Source organism: Notechis scutatus, chromosome 15, assembly GCF_049901735.1.
Source record: "Notechis scutatus isolate UNSWTSFEM ecotype Mainland chromosome 15, rNotScu1.2, whole genome shotgun sequence".
Taxonomy (NCBI): Eukaryota; Metazoa; Chordata; class Lepidosauria; order Squamata; family Elapidae; genus Notechis; species Notechis scutatus.
Window position 1 is genome coordinate 7,529,025 of NC_142023.1, and position 6,848 is coordinate 7,535,872.

Below are 6,848 nucleotides of genomic sequence, written 5' to 3' on the forward strand. Positions count from 1 at the left end.
AGAGTTGGAAGGGACCTTATAGGTCATCTAGTCCAACCCCCCCGCCCAAGCGAGAGACCCTACACCACTTCTGACAAATGGCAGTCCAGATTTCTGGGCGTCTCCTCTTTTCTCCTGATTTAGATTTGGCATTGAAAAATCTTTCCACAATCAGAAGTGGGGCCGAGTTTAGCAACCTTGAAAAACCGGGCAAAGGAAACGCTTGGGAGATTTTTCTGAGCAACGTTGACTGTTGAATGATTGCAATGCTTTTTTGGGGGGTGGAGTAGGGGGAAGGGGTACCTTTGGGGATACTCAATACTCCCCTTCCCACTTAGCAGTTTCTTATCTTTGAGAAATTAATCTGCCCTTTGACACAGCGTGCAAAAGTTTTTCCCCTTTCGGAAAAAAAAAACCTCACTCTTATTCTGGGCCATCTGTTTGCAATTTATAAATTCTAGTCGGAGTTGACTTTATTAGCTTTCCTCTAGCAGACGGGGGTTCGTCCTCCTCCCCCCCTCCCGTCCCCAGCCCCCCTTTGATCCCTTGTGCCTGGCTCTGCAAAAATTTGCCAAATTCCCAAGGACCAATCTTTCCTTCTTCTCTCTCCCGTCTTCCTCCACGTTCACCATGTAACAGGCCTAATTCTTAAAATTATATATGATTAGCATGCATGATGATTGCTGCTAAATGAAAAGGTTTTTTTTTTAATTGATAGAAACATAGTCAACGGGCAGCAGAAAAAGTCCCAGTGGTCTGTCGCGTCTGCCCTTTGAGGTTTTGTTAATAGAATAATAGAGTTGGAAGGGACCTTGGAGGTCCTGTAGTCCAACCTTCAGCTCGCGCAGGAGACCCTATCCCATCCTGCACAAATGGCTGTCCAGTCAAACTCCTCCAGTGTCGGAGCGTCCACAGCTTCTGAAGGGAAGCCATTCCACTGATTAATTGTTCTCACCAACAGGAAATTCCTCCGTAGTTCTAGGTTGGATCTCTCCTTGATTAGTTTCCATCCGTTGCTTCTTGTCCTGCCTTCTGAAGGTGCTTTGGAGAATAGCTTGACCCCTTCCTCTTCTTTGGGGCAGCCCCTCAAATATTGGAAGACTGATATCCTGTCTCCCCTAGTCCTTCTTTTCATCAAACTAGACGTGCCCAATTCCAGCAACCGTTCTTTGTATGTTTTAACCTCCGATCCCCTAAGCATCTTAGTTGCCCATTTTATGACCTTTGTTGTTAAGAGCTGTTAAGTGAATCATTGTAGTGGTTGAGTTACTAACATGGTTGTTAAGTGAATCTGGCCTCCCCGTTGAGTTTGATTCCCCTCCCCCTCTGCTCTGCCCTATCCATCCATCCATCCATCCATGCATCTTTCCCTTCCCTTCCCTTCCCTATCCCTTCCTTTCTCTCCCCCATCCACCCATCCATCCATCCATCCATCCATCTCTCCCTTCCTTTCTGTCCCCATCCATCCATCCATCTATCTCTCCCTTCCCTTCCTTTCTGTCCCCCATCCATCTATCCATCCATCCATCTCTCCCTTCCTTTCTGTCCCCATCCATCCATCCATCCATCCATCCATCCATCCATCCATCCATCCATCTCTCCCTTCCCTTCCTTTCTGTCCCCATCCATCCATCCATCCATCCATCCATCTATCTCTCTATCTCTCCCTTCCCTTCCTTTCTGTCCCCCATCCATCTATCCATCCATCCATCTCTCCCTTCCTTTCTGTCCCCATCCATCCATCCATCCATCCATCTATCCATCTCTCCCTTCCCTTCCTTTCTGTCCCCCATCCATCATATCCTTTCTGTCCCCATCCATCCATCCATCCATCCATCCATCTATCATCTCTCCTTCCTTTCTTCTTCCCCCATCCATCTATCCATCCATCCATCTCTCCCTTCCTTTCTGTCCATCCATCCATCCATCCATCCATCCATCCATCCATCCATCCATCTCTCCCTTCCTTTCTGTCCCCATCCATCCATCCATCCATCTATCTCTCCTTCCCTTCCTTTCTATCCCCCATCCATCTATCCATCCATCCATCTCTCCCCTTCCTTTCTGTCCCCATCCATCCATCCATCCATTCATCCATCTCTCCCTTCCCTTCCTTTCTGTCCCCATCCATCCATCCATCCTCCATCCATCCTTCCATCTCTCCCTATCTCTCCTTTCCCTTCCCTTCCCTTCCTTACCCAAAGAGAATCAGAGGCTGGGGTTGGCCCTTGGTTAACATTGATTGGACCTGGAGGGGAGCCACCACCTATCCAGCAGGGAGGCAAGGAGCGGAGGGGGCATTTTAGGAAGCGGTCCAGAGAAATTTGATCATTAAGAACCCCTCCTGGCTGTCTGGGGGAAATTTAATTAAATTGCTGGAAGGCCTGTGTGCAGAAGAACACATCTGGATTCAATATGTGCAACTTTGATACACACAGGCACACAGACACACACATAAGTGTGTGTGTGGGGGGGGTGAATATATGTGTGTGGAGGGAGAGGGGGTAGCAACAGAGAAAAGGGGAGGTGGCTGAAACAATTTTGGATGTATAGGAAGCTCCTAGGAGTGGAAGGAAATCTACTTACTGAAACATCTGAAAAATGAACGTGTTGAATCAGACACTTAGAGATCCTCCAGCCCATCCGTCCTGCCCATGGCAGGGACCCTCAGACCACCCAAGGCTGCCCAAACCTTGCTTCAAACCCTCCTGGGATGGAGACCCAGGAGGTGGGCCAGAACACGGCTTTTGGGACTTCATTCCAAACACCTCAGAATTAGTTCATGCACGGTGTATGGCGTAAATATCTTTTCTTCTCCTTCCTGCCTCTCCTGATTTTGATAGAAGACGGACCCACCGAATAGCCTTCTCGCTCTGAGAAGAATCAACCACTGGGGGAGAGAGGGAGAGGGAGGGAGGGAGGGAGAGAGATGTCCTACGGACACTGTGATGACCCAAAGGGGTGTGGCACAAAGGCAACACAGTCAGATAACCAGCAGGAGTCCCTTTATTAGCTCCAACTTTGCCCCCAATGTCCTGGTTACTTTCTGGGCTGGAGAAAAACTCTCCCAGGAACAGCCATTGGCTGCAGAGAATCAAGTCCAAAACATGGTCAACAAAAACTGTAACTATAAGTCCAATCAAGGCAAAATGAGGTAATTAATCCAACAGGGCAGGAGCAAGAATTCCAGATGTGAAGGAACAAGATAAACTCACATTTGTTCCCAGCAGCTGCCACACTCAGCGTGCATTTCTTTTCAACTCTTTTCCCAGCTGCAGCTAATGAAGGGAATCAGGGCCCTTTCCTCCCCCGTAAGCCACGCAACTCATGTTGCTCCCTTCTCCGTTCCTCCCTGCGTACCCTAGGATGAAGAGGGGGTGGGCCTGGGTCTTCCTCTGAATTCCCTCTCCCTTGCTCTACCTCTCCCCTGTTCTGTCCAGCCTTCCCCAGTTTCTTCATAGCCAATGGACTCCGACAGGGGCATGACAAATACCCTCCTTTAACCTCTAGCGTAAATAAAGCAAATTTATTGCTTTGACCTTTCGGATCATCTCCGGGATGGACTTTGAGCGAATGAAAGAGGAGAGGCCAAAAGGGTAACCGGCTGGAGGCCGTTGAGGGCGGCATGGGGACTCAGGAAAGGAAGCGAAGGACCAGCTTGTGCCACTCAAGGCCCAAAGAGCCAGCGAGCAGTGGGAGGGGCCTCCCTTGCAGGCCTTTCTTGATGTCAAGAGTGGAGAAGACCCAAAGAGGTCCGTCAAGTTTTAGGTGCCCAGGAAACAGTTTCCTAGTCTTGTTTGCCAGGAGGTTGCAGTGATCCTGGGATCTCCAGGGGGAAGCCCAGACCCACTTAACAATTATATGACTAACTTAACAACTGCAGTGATCCACTTCAAGGCTATGGCACGAAGGGTCATAAAATGAGGCAAAATCCACTTAACAACTGTCTTGCTCAGCAACAGGAACATAAAGTTTGGCTTCTGACAAGCAGTGGAGATAGATAGATAGATAGATAGATAGATAGATAGATAGATAGATAGATAGATAGATAGATAGATAGATAGATGGATAGATGATAGATGATAGATGAGAGATAGATAGATAGATAGATAGATAGATAGATAGATAGATAGATAGATAGATAGATAGATAGATAGATAGATAGATAGATAGATAGATAGATAGATAGATAGATAGATGATAGATAGATAGATAGATAGATAGATAGATAGATAATCACACGTAATAGGCCCTTCCAACCACCTCCCACCTGTAATTCACCTTTTTGCTTCAGTCATGTCAGTCAAAGCCTTATCTCTTGTTGTTGGTTCCTCCCTTGTCAGACCCAGCCTGGAATGCTTGTTTCTATGGGGTGATGTTAACCTGCTAGCTATTGCAATTTGTTGCTTTGCTCGGCAACCCATATGTGTGTGTGTGTGTGCGTGTGTGTGTATACATACAAACACACACACATATATATACACGTATACACACACACACACACACACACATATTTCTTTCAGTAGAAGTGAAAGTGATAAGCTTGTTAGCAGCTCCTTATGCCTTGTCTGCAAATTTACTGATGGAAAACTGATACTTTCCTTCATCCATGGAAGGAAACCGACCAGCAGAGATAAAAGCACCTGATCCTATTTAATTGTGAACAGGCGAAGCCCTCCGCCAGGCACACACTCATCCTTATAACTGGGACCTCTTAAAAAGAACCAGAGGCATTTAATCCTATCTAAATTTTGAAGCTGGAGAGAAGAACAGGGCGTTTGGGGGGGGGGGAGAGGACAGGGGAGAAGCAGACATTCCCCCCTCCCCACCCACCCCTGGGGTCCTACGCAGTGCCTTTAAGTACCCGAGAATGAGGGAGGAAACGGCATTAATGCGGCTTGTTTAATTTATTTATTTGACTTTGCAAATCACCGCCTTGACCTGCAGGGCAGGGAAGGGGGAGGGGTGTGTGTGTGTGTGTGTAAGGGCTTTGTGAGAGTCCCAATCACTCTCCCCCCCACACACACCTTCCTCCTCCTCTTTCCAACCTCCAACATTTTCTCAATGACTTACTGTTCCAGCTGTGTGAAAGGTCCAGGGTAATTCTAGGGGTCCCTCTGCCGCAGAGCGCATACGTCTTGGCGTGTCTAAAGAAACTTTAGCTGCCTGCCAAGAAAACTTTCGGCCTCCCCCTCCTGAATCAGCAACCCCTAATTCTCTCTCTCTCTCTCTCTCAATCCTCTCCCCCTCCAGCCAAATCCTTTTTACTTTAGAACTCGGGTTCTCCTTTGATCATAAAAAAATGAAACGCTCGTATTTCACTTTTCAAATACCAGCAATCATCGGACTGGAGGATCCACAGGGGAGACTCAAGACTTGATTATGCTCTCCACATCATTATTTAACGCCCTGAGCAGCTACTCAGATGCCTTTGGGGGTCTGTCTCTCTCCCCCTCCCAAACCTTGGCTGGCCTCCCATCCCGGACTGCCTTCTTCTGGCAGAGGAACCGAAAGAAGAGAAGAATTCGAAAGGAGCAGCTAGCGGCTAAGACAGCTAGAAACTGGGAGAATGGGAATTCTAGTCCAGCCTTGGGCATGAAGACCGGCTGGGTGACTTTGGGCCCATCACCAGGAGAAAATGAGTTCTGGTTCGTCCTTAAGCAATGAAAGGCAGCTGGGATGTTTGGGGCCAAATACCAGGAGATGGTGAATTCTAGTTCTGCTTTTGGAATCAAAGCTGGCTGGGTGACTTTGGGCCAATTATCAAGAGAAAGAGAAAAGAGGTGGAGGAGAAGAGGAGGAGGAGGAGAAGAGGTGGAGGAAGAAGAAGAAGAGGAGGAGGAGGAGGAGGAGGAGGAGGAGGAGGAGGAGGAGGAGGAGGAGGAGGAGGAGGAGGAGGAGGAGGAGGAGGAGGAGGAGGAGGAGGAAAGGAGAAAATATCAAAGCCACAACAGTGTTAGGTTTTTAAAATATAGTACTGTAACAAAGTTGGACGTTGGTATTATTATCAGCCAAGTTGGCCATCTCCTCTGCTGGAAAACTTTTCTTTTAAAAAAATTAATAGAGTCATGTGTTTTCAAGTCATCCAATAAAAACAAAATATGTCTGAGCCAGTAAGCTGATTGTCAGCAGTTTGAAAGAATCTTAGCCAGAATCCTGGAAGGGAACAAACCTCTTTACTCTGGTTGCTTTCTTTCTGGAATCATGATCTGCCAACCCAGAACAAACCCAACATCTAGAAAGGGCAACATGGACTACAACTTCCATAATTCTCCACCAGCACAGTCAGGGGGGTGTTCATTGTTTAATCCATGGCTTGCTGAAGGAAGGACAGTTGCCACTGTTTACTTGCTGTGCTAGATGAGGTGAGGAAGAAGAAGGCGAGGAGGAGAGGAGGAGGAGGTGACCTTCAACACATATAATAAAGTTGAGTTGACTCTTCTACCTTTTAACATCAGAACCAAAGTCTTTGGCAATTAGATCCACCATCTCTCTCTCTCTCTCAGTCCTATCAAGAGATTTGACGTGTAACAAGAACTTCTCAACTCCAGTTGCTCAACTCAAGCCTCCTGATGCTTTCTGGTGCTACGGCTGGTCAACCCCACCGCTGAATTTTAACTCGGGTGTCAGAGGTCACGTATGGGCAGATCCCGGGCTAGGCCTCAGGGGACAGACCTCTGGTCTCTCTGCATGTTTTATGTCTGCCTGGCCCCTGACCTTCTGGACCATAGATCTGGAGAACTTCCACCTTTCCTCAGCGCTGTCCTTTGGGACCAATCCATGGTGTCTCTTGGGACCTTTTCAAGGATGGTCTTTAAGAGCCAGATGCTCCCTTTTCCAGGGTGGCCCGTAAGATCAAACACACCTCG